Source organism: Caretta caretta, chromosome 21, assembly GCF_965140235.1.
Source record: "Caretta caretta isolate rCarCar2 chromosome 21, rCarCar1.hap1, whole genome shotgun sequence".
NCBI classification, from domain to species: domain Eukaryota; kingdom Metazoa; phylum Chordata; order Testudines; family Cheloniidae; genus Caretta; species Caretta caretta.
The window spans coordinates 12,347,406-12,363,779 of record NC_134226.1 but is presented as its reverse complement, the minus strand read 5'-3'; the positions used below and the strand labels follow the sequence as shown (position 1 = coordinate 12,363,779).

General features: G+C 56.1%; 1 protein-coding gene across 1 annotated transcript in view; it reads left to right on the top strand.

The window, feature by feature from the left end:
• Positions 1 to 16,374, top strand: part of LOC125625015 (chemokine-like protein TAFA-5) — an 86,030-nt gene that overhangs the window by 1,278 nt on the left and 68,378 nt on the right. The gene's annotated exons all lie outside the window — the stretch shown is intronic.

Here is a 16,374-nt window from a genome sequence, read left to right as displayed (position 1 = left end):
CAGAGAGCCTGCGTCAGAGCCATCTGGTGCCATGCAACCAGCAGGGATCCCCCTCCTCTCTGAGATTTTGCATCGCAGAGGTAGCATCGCCTGCTGGAGGGGCTGGGGGAAACTTTTCAGCAAGGGCTCCCCATAGGAGAAGAGGTTCAGTCTCCCACTGGACTTAGCCAGGTGCCTGGACTGGTTTTCAAATTGAGAGGCGCTGGCCTGCGGTAGGGGGAGGATTCACCTCTGTGAACTGGGAGTCTGGGGGACTGATAAGCCTTGCGAGCTGAGCCGTTCAGCAAGGAAACTGGGGCTGCCCTTCCTTCCCGAGGCTGCTGGGAGTGCGTGGTGCACTGGGTCAAATGGAGGTAGGTCAGAGCTGGCCCAAGAGATGGGGCTGCCTCTCCTCCCTGTTACCAGCTGCTAAATCACATTAGAAAGAGCATGAGATACAGTCAGTACTTCCCTAATGAGTCCTCTCCATGCAAGGCAATTGCGGTGTCATCCAGTGGGAAGGGAAGGGGTTTGCGCCATCATGAGTGGGGATCTGCCCATAGGACAGTCTCTCCCTTAAGATGTGAGGATACCCTGGGGAAAAGTTTGCTCTAGGGTCTGAAGCATAGGACTGGGAGTTAGGAAGTCTGGGTTCAACCCTTGGCTCTGCCACAGACTTTCTGTGGGACCTTGGGCAAGTCACTTAGTCCCTCTCTGCCTTGGTTTCCCATCTGTGAACTGGAGATCATTGTACCTCTGTTTACTGAGGATTCTTTATTAACAGGGGTAAAGCACTTAGGTGAAAGGTGCTACAAAGTGCAAAATATTATTTCCACGGGGGGCTGGTGCTGTTATATTTACATGGGATAAATTAAAATAAGCTGCCTGGAGAATGAACTCTCTTTAATTGTACAGAGTCCCATATAGTGTGGATTGCAGCTTGGGTGCCCAGGGTGACTCTTCTCCCAGACAAGGGGGGTGGAGGGAGAGAAGTGAAAGTAGAACAGAGAAAGGAAAACTGCCAGGTTAAAAAACCAACCAACCCTGAAGAGCACTGTCAGTTTCCCTTTTTCTCCAGACTGGGGGGCGCTGTATGTTTCACAGTGACTGAACTTTGTCTAGTTCAGTGTCCCACTTTCCAATGTTGTCCCAGCTGGTTTCCAGAAGGCTCTTGGGGATGGCCAGGCATGTATATTGGATGAGAGCTGGAATCTCTCCCTCCATTGTCTTTTGATGGTATCTCATGCAGTACGGATCCTTTTTATAGCTGAATGAAATTCACTTCTAACACTGCTTGGTCTGTACCCAAATTGCTGCCAACATGGGGGAAAAGAGTTTCACACATGACCCAAGGAAAGACAGTAGGAAATTGGAAGAGAAGCTGTTAAAATGGCATGGGAATTGGGGTGAAAAATTGCTAAGAACACCCCCCTTTTGTGGGGCTCAATCCTGCGGGAGTGCTGCATCCCTTGACCTAGGGACGTGGTGGAATTTCCATCCTTGGAGGTTTTTAAGGCCTGGTTTGACAAAGCCCTGCCTAGGATGATTTAGTTGGGGATTGGTCCTGCTCTGAGCAGGGGGTTGGACTAGATGACCTCTTGGGGTCTCTTCCAACCCTAATCTTCTATGATTCTGCATGAATTGAGGTTGCTTGGCACCTCAAAGGACAGGCCCCGTGCTACGTAACTGATTTGCTGTTCAATCTTCTCCTCCGCTTTCTTGCTGCTAATTTGCCGCGTGACTGCCGGGGCTGGCAGCAACCTGAATAAACCATGCCAAGACGCTTGCTCGCCCCCTGAATCGACACCGTTACGCTGAGCGCTTCAGCAAGCCTGCCGCGTCTCCCTCCCCTCCAGAGGCTGCGCTTGCAAATGAGGACGTGAGAGGAGCGTTGCTGAGCCATGTGGATCCATAAATAATGCCACAATTACCAACTGTAACTAAACATTTATGCAATAATTCAAATGATGCAGCATTACTCAGCCAAGCAAGAGACAAGTTCAAGCCTGGCCTTGGGCGTGGAAGAGGCTAGAACTGCTAAAGCATCAGATGGGGTTGGTAAAGCTGCAGGATAGAACAGCTAGAGGGTGCAATGCTCCTGACTCCACAGCACCCCCTGCTGGGCAATTTGTAAAGCAGCTGGGAACTACTAGTCATTATTCATCCTTGTTAGAGGTAAGGGGCTGCCCCAGATTGCAAATGTCAGAGGAAAGGAACCCCAGTTTCCTTCTGGTTTAAGATATTAAACCAGAAAGCCCTGCTTAACAAATGGGTAGAGAGAAGGCCTAGTGAGAGAGTCAGCACAATCTAGCGGATTGAACCAGGAAATCCTAAATTCAAACCTCAGCTCTGCCATTAACTCACTGGGTGGGTTTGAGGAAATCATGTGACCTTTCTGGGCCAAATTTATGCTCTGAGTTACACAGGTGTAAATCCAGAGTAACTTCAGTGGAGTCACTTCTGATTCACTGTGGAGTAAGTGAGAATTTGGCCCTCTCTCAATTTGACATGCGTGTGTTTTAGTTGCTCCCGTCTGTACAATGGAGACAGGTGCACTTAACTACATCAGATGTGGTTTGGGAGGATCAATCAGTTAATGTTCTCTAGGCAAGTGCTAAGTATAATGCTCAGATGTGTGTGCGTGTGGCTGGGTGCATGCCTGTGCCCTGGTGGAGGGGGAAGTAGTTTCCAGTCATTTCAAGGGGGAGTTCTGATTTAAAAACTAGTGGCACAAAAAGACATCCCCCTGCCCCAGCTGGGTAACTGGAGGGCATAGAATTTGAATGGCTCTGAGCAAATTTTGAAATGAACACTTCCTTGAGCAGAAAAATTTCAGAGAGACCCTAACATGTTCAGAGCCGTGATTCTCAGTGCCCTTGCCCTGCTTGAGAGTTTCTTCTCATACTGCTTCTGATGGAAGCAAACAACTCAGAGCAGTTCTCTTGCATTCCTTGTGGCGTGCAGTTGTGTATGAGTGCAGAGCTGGTAGCGCCCGCTCCTTTAGAAGGAGGATTTAGTTTGGATTCATATTAGCTGCTTTCCAAGCTGCCCTCATTCTTGTGCTGGAGCATTTTGCAACGTGTGACTCATAAAATCTCCTCCAGACATTATTGAAATCGCCCATTGTCCAAATGGCCACAGCTAATTGGCAGTGTATGTGTGGGCAGGGGGAATGGTGCATCCCCCTGGTGCAGATCCCAGAGACTCCCAAGCCAAACCATAATCCCTGCTGAATCAATGGCAAATCTCCCACTGATTTCATTGGAACAAGCATTTGGCCCAGAGGATGCCTGGCTGTGGACAGCAGAGGCTTCAAAGCTACCAAGCACTAGGCCAAACATGGCTCACACTGGAGCTGCCTATAAAAACACTTGTGACTGCCTGTAGCAGCCTGTAGGGTTGCATCTTCAGCAGTGACCCTTCCTGCACCCAGCAGAGGCTGGGAATGATGGCTGAAGCCCCTAATACTCATCCACAGACTCCCTTTTTAACAGATTCTCCCCGGTGACTGGTCTGTGCATTTTTAAAAATTTGGTAATGACGAGGGACGGTCAGTGTTATTGACCCATCACTTAGGAATGGTCCATGGGGTGCACATCTCAGCCCAGTGAATTTTTCCTGCTCCTGTCTCTCTCCACGTGGTGCTTTTCTCTGTCTAATACAGACTGGGGCTCCTGAAGACGTCTCGCTCTTGTCACCCGAGGAGAGGAGAAGAAAACGCCCTGTCTCTTCCGTGCTATTTTCAAGGGGCTGATTGAGAGAGGAGCTAGAAGCAGGAGCCTGGCTGTTTTAAATCTAGGAACACTGAATGCCAGGCACACAATTCATCTCAATGTAATGAGAGGGATAGCGGTGTGTTAAATAATTGCCCCAAGGAATGGAGGCTTTGGATTCATAGCCAAGTGCAAACTGCAGCTGTCCATTGGCATTTGTCAGTGTTGCCTTTGATGGGCATTTAAAACCAATGTTGACTCAGTTACCCAGAACTTCCAGGGGATGAACTCCCCCGCTCTTCCACTTTAAATGCCAAGTTTAATAGCCTGGGTCCATTGAACTCAGTGGGTGTTTTGCCACTGACTTTCCTCTGGAGCACCATTTCACCCCACAGCTGTACTGAAAGCCTTTTGCAGCATTGGGAACTGTATGTACATAGCTCCCAGGGCTTGGTAGAAGGCTGGGTGTCCATCCAGACCTCAGAAGCACAGATGGTAGGGGAGGCATCCATGACACGGTCTCTCTGTTAAACGGAACTGGGAGTAAACTTGGCTTGAATAATGGTTCCAGCTAAACTGGTTTCTAAGCTGATTTAGCTGATGGGAGTGGATGGAGTCAATGTGTGTTTGAAAACCATGCTAGCTAGTTATCTATCCATCCATGGCAATTGCTCTAACACTTGAGCATCCAGGCAGTGGACAGGCATACAGTCTGAGCTGGATGGCTTATTCCCTTGAGCAGGAGGCTGGTCCAAAGAGACACTGCTTCATGTCTTCAAGTCTCATCCTGAGCTCCAAGCAGAGTGAATTCCACAGTGCCTGACCCCGGCACGTTTCAAACTGGGCCCAGCATTGAAACCAAGCAGCCTGCAGTTCAGGGGAGAGGCAGGTGGAGCAGAGCACGGGCCCACAGGGGTTTCTGGCCAGCTGGAGCATTTAAGAGAGTCAGGCCTGATCACATCAATCTAGAGAGTCTGCCCTGAGGGGCAGGGCACTTGCTCTGTGGAAATGTGGCTGTACTGGTGAGACAGGCTGTCCAGGAATCCGGAAACTCACCGTTGTGCAGAGAGCCTGGCACAGGTATAGCATTGTAGGTTTTTGGCTGGCTTTCATCCGGAAGAAGCGCTGGGTGGGGCTGGAAGAGACGAGACAGTGAGTCCAATCAAGCTCTCCAGGCCTTCCTCACTTGTCTTCAATTGAGTCCCTCCTGTTTTACTCCCGTTAGTGGGAGCAGGAGCCACCTCAGCGTTCGTCAGGACAACAGGGAAGCTCCAGCCGGCGGGCCACACAAGACTAACAAAGCAGTCACATCCCAGTTACTCAGCAGGACTGCAGGGCAAAGCTATTGCTGAAGAAAGAAGTGGCTATATTTTCAGATCAATTAAAAAAAGAAAAAAGACTAAGGATAAATACATTAAAAGGCTGTGAGACGCTCAGACACTATTGTTATGTGAGGCCAGATGGGGACCATAGATTTAAGAATCAAAGAAGTTCTGAAAGCTTTGTAATGTTTTGCCCTCCGTTTACTATGAATTAAGGGCCTGATTCTGTGATGTGGCAAGTGCCCAACTCCTGTTCACTTGAGCAGGAGCTGAAGATGCTCAGCACTTTGTAGGATAGGTCCCCAAATTGCTGAAGGTTATTATTGAAGTGTAAACATATTTAGAAAATATTTTCAATGGTTTTTTTTTTGTATTTCCTGATGACCCAGATCTGCTTTTGGGTCTAGAATTCAGCTCCAGCGCTTGGAGGTGTTAAGATTTGACAGTTCACTGGTTCGGTCCATTCCACAGACAGCCCATTTGGATCAGAGTTTAGCTCTTGCTTTCGACACAGTCGCCCCAAATGCTTGGGAACTGAATTATAGAATCTTAGGATTGGAAGGGACCTCAGGAGGTCATCTAGTCCAACCCCCTGCTCAAAGCAGGGCCTATCCCCAACTAAATCATCCCAGCCAGGGCTTTGTCAAGCCTGACCTTAAAAGCTTCTAAGGAAGGAGATTCCACCACCTCCCTAAGTAACCCATTCCAGTGCTTCACCACCGTCCTAGGAAAAACTTTTTCACTAATATGCAACCTAAACCTCCCCCACTGCAACTTGAGACCATTGCTCCTCGTTCTGTCATCTGCTACCACTGAGAACCGCCTAGATCCATCCTCTTTGGAACCCCCTTTCAGGTAGTTGAAAGCAGTTATCAAATCCCCCCTCATTCTTCTCTTCTGCAGATTAAATAATCCCAGTTGAGACCCATCTCTAGCTATTGTAGGTACTTATATGGCCCGCATCACCATAACATCCAACTGCCTCACACTCTTTGAATAATCATATCTTGCTCTTCTGTAGCACTTGTGACAGAGTTGGGCCAGATGGCTATAGGAGAGTAATAGAAGTCAGATATATTAGCCCCAGGCTAAGTAGGTCCCTTTTCCCTGGGTAAGGTAACAGGGAAGGTTTTTTTTTTTTTTTTTTTTTTTTTTTTTTTTTTTTTTTTTTTTTATTTGAAACAGAAAAGAAATTTATTTGTAACAGTTACAGAGAATACAAAAGGATAAAAAAAAAACTTAGCAACAAAACAACGCAATCAGAAGGTATAACACAACAGCTTTCAGGAGGGAGAGGTGTTCAGGTTAGCCCAGGCCCAGAGCGGGGGGGCTTCCTCGACACTCGTGGTCTTCCACCCTCCTGAGTTACCTGGTGGCCTAGAGCGGGGGGGCTTCCTCGACACACGTGGTCTTCCGCCCTCTCGAGTTACCTAGTGCCACGCCCAGGGTCACCGACCCTCCCTCTCCTGAGAGTGCCCGACAAGATGGGCACGGCTGCGGGGTGGGTGGTTGGGAGGGAGGGGGGTACACCCATGTATTATAGGACCCCTCTTAGAAGACAGTAATGATGGTATTCACAGCAACTAACGGCTGTGACTGGCGGCTCTCGCTCTTTCCCTCAATCAGAGGGTCAGACGGAGGGAACCGGACGGGGTCACCGAGCAGAGAACCCCGGACAGCGCCCACCGCTCCTCAAAGGTGTCAAGGGAGTCGGTGGACGCTGCCCAGAGGAACTCCGCCCGGATACGTGAATGTACTGAAAGTCGGAAAACGGCCTCACAATCGCAGGACGCCTCATGAGCCAACCTCCGCTCTCTGGTCTTATAAATGGCTGTTTTAGCCAAGGCTAGGAGGAGGTTAACCAGGAGATCCCGCGACTTGGTGGGGCCACGGATGGGGAGTGTATAGATAAAGAGGTGGGGGGAGAAATGAAGCCAAAAGCGCAAAAGAATATTTGTGAGGAGCCGAAAAAAAGGCTGCAATCTAGCACACTCTAAATAGACGTGCGCCAGGGTTTCCCTCACATTGCAAAAAGGGCAAGTCTCCGGAAGGGAGGTAAAACGTGTCAAAAACACGCCCGTGCTCACAGCCCCGTGAAGGAGCCGCCAACTGATGTCCCCGACGGGCCTCGGGACCAAGGTGGAGTACAGGCTGGCCCACCGAGGTTGCACACCCTCCAAAGGTGGTAAGAGATCTCGCCACTTTGTATCGGGGCGGGACACCAGGGTGCGGGCATGAAGGGTATGAAGCGTGAGTGTATATAAATATTGCCGTGATGCAACTTGAAAACCGACCGGTTGCAGTTCATGCAGCCGGCTTGCAGTGAAAGGATGAGGGGTGTGTTGGGATCGGCAGGGTAGGGGCCCAATAAAAAGGTCCGGCGGGCCTGGGGTAAGGGATGGGCGGGGCGCGCCCTCGCGCAAGGCTCGGCTAACATAAGCCCGAGCGGCGGGGGTCAGAGCGGCCTCCACCTCCTGAAGCACGCGCCGGGGGGTGCGAAGGCTGGAGAGCCCCATGCGTCGAGCGAGCGTCAGGGGATCCAGCCAGTCCCCCCGGTCGTAGTCCAGGAGGTCCCCGACCCTCGTAACTCCCGCCAGGACCAACCTCTGGCGCACCGTGCGGGACTCCGCCGCCTGCACACAAAGTTGGGGGTTGTGTAGCAGGGGCTCCGTGAGGAGATCTGCCCCCACGATGGCCGCCACGGACCTGGTCGTTGAAAACAGTTTCCAGGCCCGGAGGAGGTCCTGGTAGAAATCCGGCAGCCCGGAGAGGTCTCGCGGAAAACCTCTCGGACAAAGATAAAAGAGCTGTCGGTCATATCGGAGCCCATGGAAGCGGCGTAAAAAGGCATGCGCCAATATGCTCCACGTCGAACTACCTGCACTATAAAGGAGCCTCTGCAGGGCCTGGAGGCGGAAAACGCGGACCTGAGTGTACAGACACTTCAGGCCCTGCCCTCCTTCCTTCAGGGGCAAGTGGAGAACTCCAACAGGGGCCCAGTGCAATCCTGACCAAAAGAACTCCAGAATCAATCTCCGGAGGTGGGACAGGAAACCCGGGGCCGGGGCTAGGGTGTTGAGCCGGTACCAGAGCGTGGACAGGACTAGTTGGTTAAGCACCAGTGCTCTCCCCCGAAGGGAGAGACATCGGAGTAGCCTCGTCCATTTCCTGATCCGCTCAATCACGCCGCCTTCCAAATTTTGCCAGTTCTCCGGCGGAGAAGGGTGCGTGGCAGAAAGGTAAACGCCGAGATAGAGCAGAGGGCCGGCACTCCACCGGATGGTCTGAAGCGCGGGTGGGAGGGAGCTTACCTGCCGCCAGCCCCCTACCGCCAAGCCAGAGCTCTTGACCCAGTTGACTCGGGCGGAGGAGGCTGCCGAAAAGATGGTTTGGCATGCCTCCACTCGCACCAAGTCGCCCGGGTCCTGGACCACGAGGAGGACGTCATCGGCGTACGCCGACAGGACCAGCCGTAGCTCCGGCTCCCGCAGCACCAACCCCGTCAACCTCCTGCGGAGGAGACAGAGGAAAGGCTCGATCGCCAGAGCATACAGCTGGCCTGAGAGGGGGCACCCCTGCCGCACCCCTCGCCCGAAGCTGACCGGTTCGGTCAGGGTCCAGTTGAGCCTAACCAGACACTCCGCGGAGGCGTACAGCACCCGGAGAAAACTCACAAACTGAGGTCCGAATCCAAACGCTCGCAGGGTGCTCAGGAGGTACCCATGATCTACCCTATCGAACGCCTTCTCCTGATCAAGAGACAGGAGGGCGAACGACAGACCGTCTCTCCGCCCGAGTTCCAAAAGGTCTCGGACGAAAAAGAGGTTGTCGAAAATGCTGCGACCCGGGACAGTATAGGTCTGGTCTGGGTGAATCACGTCCGCCATCACGGACCCCAGCCGCAGCGAGATTGCTTTCGCTACGATTTTGTAATCCGTGCTGAGGAGTGAGAGGGGACGCCAGTTTCGTAAGTCGCGGAGGTCCCCCTTCTTCGGCAGCAAGGCGAGCACCGCTCGTCTGCACGAGAGAGGGAGGACCCCGCCCTGCAAGGACTCAGCCCAGACAGCGACTAGGTCTGGGCCAAGGATGTCCCAGAACGCGCGGTAAAACTCCACGGTCAGCCCGTCCATGCCCGGAGATTTATTGGTGGGCATGCGACGGAGGGCTTCCGAGAACTCGGCCAGGGTGAGAGGCAGCTCTAGCCGGTCTCGGTCGCCCACGCTGACCGTGGGGAGTTCCTCCCAGAGCACCCCGCAAGCGCCAGGATCGGTCGGATCCGGGGAGAAAAGGTTTGCGTAGAAGTCACGGGCCCTCCCACACATCTCCTCCGGATCCGTGAGGGGGGTGCCGTCTTCCGCTAGAAGGCAGGTGACGTGTTTTTTGGCCCCCCTCGTTTTCTCCAGGGCGTAGAAGAAGCGGGAGCCGCGATCCATCTCCCGAAGGAGGCGGATGCGGGACCGGACAAAGGCACCTCGGGCCCGGTGGTCCTCGAGGGCTCGAAGTTCCTCCCGCTTCTCCCGGCACGCTCCGCAGAGGGACGGGTCCCCGGGGCTGGCGGCCAGGCGCCTCTCCAGCTCTAAGACCTCCCGTTCCAACTGCTCTATCGCCGCATTTCTCCGTCGGCTGGTGCCCCGAGTGTAGTTGCGGCAGAAGAGCTTGGCACGTACCTTCCCCAAATCCCACCAGCGCCGCACCGAGGGAAAGGCACGCCACTGCTCCCGCCAGGCCAGCCAAAACTCCCGGAAGAACATCACAAAGCTCTCGTCCTCCAACAGGCTGTTATTAAAATGCCAGTAAGCCGGCCCCGGTCCCTCTGCGCGGAGGGAGACCGTGACGGCAACCAAATGATGGTCGGAAAAAGGGGCCGGCCGAATGGTGGAGGAGTGGGCCTGTGAAAGATGGAGACGGGATAAATAAATACGGTCTAACCGAGAGCGGTGTGACCGACGGGCCTCCACCCGAACGAAGGTAAACGTGGAAGTATCATCTGGGTGATGGTCACGCCAGACGTCCACTAGGGAGTGATAATCAACTATGTCTCGGAGAATGGTCGCAGCGGCCGGGCTCGGCTCGGCCCCCGAGCGGTCCCGTTCCTCGAGGGTGGTGTTAAAGTCCCCTCCCAGGATTAGGCACTCGTGTGAATCTAGGGTGTCGAGAAATTCGGACACCTGCTGGTAAAATTGTGGCCGCTGTGAACTCACTTGCGGGGCATAAATATTAACAAAATTGACCACGAGCCCCTCCAGACGAACTCGGAGGTGCAACAAGTGGCCCGGCACGGCCTCAGTGACTCCTAGCACCTCGGGCCGCAGGGTGGGGGAGAACAGGGTCGCCACTCCAGCTTGCCAAGCCGTGCAGTGGCTGAAGTATACCCCGTCCCCCCACTCCAGCCGCCACCTATCCTCGGCGGTCGGGTCCGTGTGGGTCTCCTGCAGGAAAACCACAGAGTACCCCCCCTCCCGGAGGTAGGAGAGCACCTGGGACCTGCGGAGAGCCATCCTACAGCCCCTGGTGTTCAGGGTTACAATGATGAGAGGTGTCATGCGGAGGGCTGGGGGGGTGGGGAGTTCTCATTGGTGGGGGTACACGAGGCTCCCGGCGGGTCGCGTAGCAACCCGTGTCCCATCCCGTGAGTAAGTAAATCTTTCCGGAAGCTGCGGGCCCGCTCGTAGGCCGCGGCACCGCCCTTCCCTTGCCCTCTACCCTCCCTCATAAGGGCTCTCGCGGCCCGAAGGAGTCGATCAAAGTCCCCCCACTGCTGGAGAGCCAGCTGTGCCCTATCGCGGGCACCACGGCATTGTTTTAAGAACTCCCGTAGTGCATGCTGCAGCTCATGGGGGGGTAGGGTTACAATTCCCAGAGCAGTCCCTGGTGCGGCTTTTAATACAACCTCGTGGTCCGCTAAGGCGGGTAGGCAGGGTGCGGACCGCCGACGGGGTGTCTGACAGGCTGGGGTTGTTAACTCCATCTCGTGCCTTGGGGCGGACGGGGATGGCAGGGGGAAAGGTGCAACTCCTGGGGAGTCGCAACTAGAAAACGTAAAGACTGCTCCCTGGGGGGAAGCTGCAAAAGGCGGAAAAGAAATAACCCCAGGGGCGGCGGTAGCCTTGCAGGAGGAGGGAAACTGAACCGGAATAGGGGTGGGGGCAGGGGCAGAGGTAAGGCCCTGGGCTTCAGGAGGCGAGCAACAAAAAGAAGGTGCCTCCCGAGCAGGGTCGGGGGTTAAGGGGCAAGGGAGGGGGCTCCGAGGAATGCTAGGTACTGGCTCCGGGGTGGTCGTGGCAGCCATGGCCTCAGGTGGTAAACCACTTTCCATGGGGTGCTCACCTGGAAAGGCGGTCAGGGGGAAAGAACATGGGGAGAGGGGGCCTGGGGTGAGATTGCCCAAATCGAGGCCGGCCGTCAATAAATCATCCCCTCCCTGGGTGACCGGGGTCAAATCAAGGGCTTCAATCTCTGCGTACACAGAGGAGAGGCCAACTCCCACCACCCCAGGGGCCTCTCCGCTAGGGCCCGCCTCGACGGTCACGTCGGGGTTCGCTGGGAGTTCAGGTGGTATCCGGTTAGAAGGGGCTTCCTCCGGGGCTTCGGAGGGGAGGGTCCCCCGCGGAGGGGGGATTCCACCCTCCAATGCTGGTCTATCTTCACCTCCCGACACCAGCGAATGGATCTCACTCGTGGCCGAGGCAGGAGGCTCAAGGTCGGTACCTCCCTTCCTGGTCTTCCGGGGGGCTTCCGCGTCAGATGAATGCAGCGGAGCTCGAGCCCTCCGCTTGCCTCGCTTCCCCTGGACTACAGTCCAGCCCTCCATGGCGTCGTCCGGGGGTTGAATAGCAGGGGACGGAGCGGGGCGCGGAGGCAGAGGTTCAGGGGTTTGGGGGGGTAGCGGTAAGGCAGCATTAGGGGCGGGGGGTTCTCCGTGGGGCGAGCCCTCTCCTGCACCCGGCAAAAGCTTTGCCACACCCCCCTCCATGGACTCTGCCGAGGTGGTTACGGCAAGAGTGGGACTCCCGTGGTCGCCCGGGCGTTGTTGGAGGGGCGCCTCTTGGGCCCGGACGGGGGCAGCGGTGGATCGGGTGGGAGGGGGGGTGGTGTCGGGTGCCGGGTGGCCGGGGGTGTCGGCAACAACAGGGCCGATATCCCGCCGGGTCTCGGGGGTCTCAGGAGCCCCTCTCCCCCGGGCCAAAGGGCAGTCCCTGCGGACATGCCCTGCCGAGCGGCAGAGGTAGCACCGGGCCTCTCCGGTGGAATAAAAGACCCTATAGCGGGCTCCCTGGTAGGGAACTTGGAAGGACCCCTCGAGCGCCTCTCCGTCACGCACCCCCGCCGGCAGTGAAATCTGCACTTGCCGGCGGAACGAAAGGACGTGACGGAGGGCGGGGTCCTTACAGCCTAACGGGAGAGGGCTAATAACAGAGACAAGCTTCCCCAGGGCGGAAAGAGCAGGTAACAGGGCAACATTAGGCAAAAAGGGAGGAACGGAGGTGAGGACGAAGCGAACGCCCAGATCTTCTAGCGGTTCTAGGGGGAGAAACACCCCCCCCACCACTAGGCCCTTCTCCACCGCCTCCTGGGCGGCAGTCTCCGAGGCCAGAAAAAAAACGACCTTCCCATACATCTTAGAGGCCGCCACAATGGCCATGGGTCCTACCACTTTCGCCAACGCCTGCACGTATGCCTCCACGTGGGGCGAGGCGGGCACTAGGAGGCAACGGACACCGTGCTTCCTGGTCAGGGCGGGAAAAGGGCCTCGATTGCTAGTGATGGCAGCGGAGGCAGTGGGTGGGCGAGATGAGGAGGCGGCAGGTGAGGGGGGGCCTGTCGCCACCCGGGCATACGTCCTGGGGGCCGGGGGAGGGATGGTCGCAGAGCTGGTGGAGGGAACAGCTGGGAGGGGTGCCGCGATCGATGACGAGGCCACTGTGGTGGGGGCGGCCTCTGCCACGGAGGGTCCAGCGGCATTAGCGGGGCCCTTCCCTTTTGGCCCGCTTCGATTTTTCCGTCTAACCGGGGGGGGGTTCCTAGAATCTAATGGGGCAGAAACCAGAGCAGCAGTAGTAAGCGCCCCGGTGCCTCCTACTGCCGATGCCCCAGCGGGGGCGGTGGCAGGGGTTCTAACAATGGAGGCGGTGGGGAAATCTTGAGGGGTGGGCAGGAGGGTAGATAAGGAAGGGGCAACCAATTTCGGTGGAGGGGCCTTGCGTCCCTCCTTCTCTGCCATTGTAAGCAGGGAGAGACAGGGAGACACTGGGAGGGGGAGGGGGGGCAAAAATCGGGGTCCGGTAGTAGGGGTAGGCTATGGGGTAAACAATCCGGGGGGGGGGGTGGAGGGAGGACAACCCACCACAAGTGTCCAAAGAGTCTCGCTTGGTTGGTTATTATGCCGGTCCAAAAGGCAAAGTCCAAAGCAAACAGCTGGATCTGAAGGCAGATGGCAGATTGCCAGCAGGGACGAAGCAGCGGGGGCCGTGATAGTCGTAGTAGTGGTGGGGGGGTTGGGGGCACCGATGGATCTGGGGGTAGCTCCCTGCTACACCCTGTGCCGCCACAGACGCAGCTGAAATGCAGTCAACTCCCCCCCCCCCCCGAGGGTAGAATTCAAAAGAAATCCCTCAGTCTTACGGCCTCTCTCCACGGTGATTTATAGCTGCCCGGGCGAAATTCTCCGGCCTCTGGCGTCTGCTACAGCTGTTGGCTCTGTCCCAAGGCTCTCGGAAAAAGTCCAGGCAAAAAACAAAACAGCTGGGTCTGGGGGGGTCCACTCCCCTCTCCGGACAGCAGATCGGCAGTCCTCCCCCCCTCCTCCGGGGGTTTCAAATTAGCAAAGAGCAAAGTCCAAAAGCAGGTATCGGAGGGGGGGGGTGCTGGCGACCGGCCAGCACACTAACGCAGCTCAAAAAAACGGGAAAAAACGAAACCAAAAAAACAAAGCGTCCGGCCCAAACGCGGGGGGGGAAACTAAGCAAAAGGAAAAGTGTGAAAAATCCGGGCCGGGGGGCTTTAGGAAAGGAAGGAAAGCAGATAGCTCAGGAGCGAGTGAAGAACGATTCCGTCTCCTTAACAGGGAAGGTTTTTTTTTTTTTTTATTGAAACAGAAAAGAAATTTATTTGTAACAATTACAGAGAATACAAAAGGATAAAGAAAAACTTAGCAACAAAACAACGCAATCAGAAGGTATAACACAACAGCTTTCAGGAGGGAGAGGTGTTCAGGTTAGCCCAGGCCCAGAGCGGGGGGGCTTCCTCGACACTCGTGGTCTTCCACCCTCCTGAGTTACCTGGTGGCCTAGAGCGGGGGGGCTTCCTCGACACTCGTGGTCTTCCACCCTCTCGAGTTACCTAGTGCCACGCCCAGGGTCACCGACCCTCCCTCTCCTGAGAGTGCCCGACAAGATGGGCACGGCTGCGGGGTGGGTGGTTGGGAGGGAGGGGGGTACACCCATGTATTATAGGACCCCTCCTAGAAGACAGTAATGATGGTATTCACAGCAACTAACGGCTGTGGCTGGAGGCTCTCGCTCTTTCCCTCAATCAGAGGGTCAGACGGAGGGAACCGGACGGGGTCACCGAGCAGAGAACCCCGGACAGCGCCCACCGCTCCTCAAAGGTGTCAAGGGAGTCGGTGGACGCTGCCCAGAGGAACTCCGCCCGGATACGTGAATGTACTGAGAGTCGGAAAACGGCCTCACAATCGCAGGACGCCTCATGAGCCAACCTCCGCTCTCTGGTCTTATAAATGGCTGTTTTAGCCAAAGCTAGGAGGAGGTTAACCAGGAGATCCCGCGACTTGGTGGGGCCACGGATGGGGAGTGTATAAATAAAGAGGTGGGGGGAGAAATGAAGCCAAAAGCGCAAAAGAATATTTGTGAGGAGCCGAAAAAGAGGCTGCAATCTGGCACACTCTAAATAGACGTGCGCCAGGGTTTCCCTCACGTTGCAAAAAGGGCAAGTCTCCGGAAGGGAGGTAAAACGTGTCAAAAACACGCCCGTGCTCACAGCCCCGTGAAGGAGCCGCCAACTGATGTCCCCGACGGGCCTCGGGACCAAGGTGGAGTACAGGCTGGCCCACCGAGGTTGCTCACCCTCCAAAGGTGGTAAGAGATCTCGCCACTTTGTATCGGGGCGGGACACCAGGGTGCGGGCATGAAGGGTATGAAGCGTGAGTGTATATAAGTATTGCCGTGATGCAACTTGAAAACCGACCGGTTGCAGTTCATGCAGCCGGCTTGCAGTGAAAGGATGAGGGGTGTGTTGGGATCGGCAGGGTAGGGGCCCGATGGAAAGGTCCGGCGGGCCTGGGGTAAGGGATGGGCGGGGTGCGCCCTCGCGCAAGGCTCGGCTAACATAAGCCCGAGCGGCGGGGGTCAGAGCGGCCTCCACCTCCTGAAGCACGCGCCGGGGGGTGCGAAGGCTGGAGAGCCCCATGCGTCGAGCGAGCGTCAGGGGATCCAGCCAGTCCCCCCGGTCGTAGTCCAGGAGGTCCCCGACCCTCGTAACTCCCGCCAGGACCAACCTCTGGCGCACCGTGCGGGACTCCGCCGCCTGCACACAAAGTTGAGGGTTGTGTAGCAGGGGCTCCGTGAGGAGATCTGCCCCCACGATGGCCGCCACGGACCTGGTCGTTGAAAACAGTTTCCAGGCCCGGAGGAGGTCCTGGTAGAAATCCGGCAGCCCGGAGAGGTCTCGCGGAAAACCTCTCGGACAAAGATAAAAGAGCTGTCGGTCATATCGGAGCCCATGGAAGCGGCGTAAAAAGGCATGCGCCAATATGCTCCACGTCGAACTACCTGCACTATAAAGGAGCCTCTGCAGGGCCTGGAGGCGGAAAACGCGGACCTGAGTGTACAGACACTTCAGGCCCTGCCCTCCTTCCTTCAGGGGCAAGTGGAGAACTCCAACAGGGGCCCAGTGCAATCCTGACCAAAAGAACTCCAGAATCAATCTCCGGAGGTGGGACAGGAAACCCGGGGCCGGGGCTAGGGTGTTGAGCCGGTACCAGAGCGTGGACAGGACTAGTTGGTTAAGCACCAGTGCTCTCCCCCGAAGGGAGAGACATCGGAGTAGCCTCGTCCATTTCCTGATCCGCTCAATCACGCCGCCTTCCAAATTTTGCCAGTTCTCCGGCGGAGAAGGGTGCGTGGCAGAAAGGTAAACGCCGAGATAGAGCAGAGGGCCGGCACTCCACCGGATGGTCTGAAGCGCGGGTGGGAGGGAGCTTACCTGCCGCCAGCCCCCCACCGCCAAGCCAGAGCTCTTGACCCAGTTGACTCGGGCGGAGGAGGCTGCCGAAAAGATGGTTTGGCATGCCTCCACTCGCGCCAAGTCGCCCGGGTCCTGGACCACGAGGAGGACGTCATCGG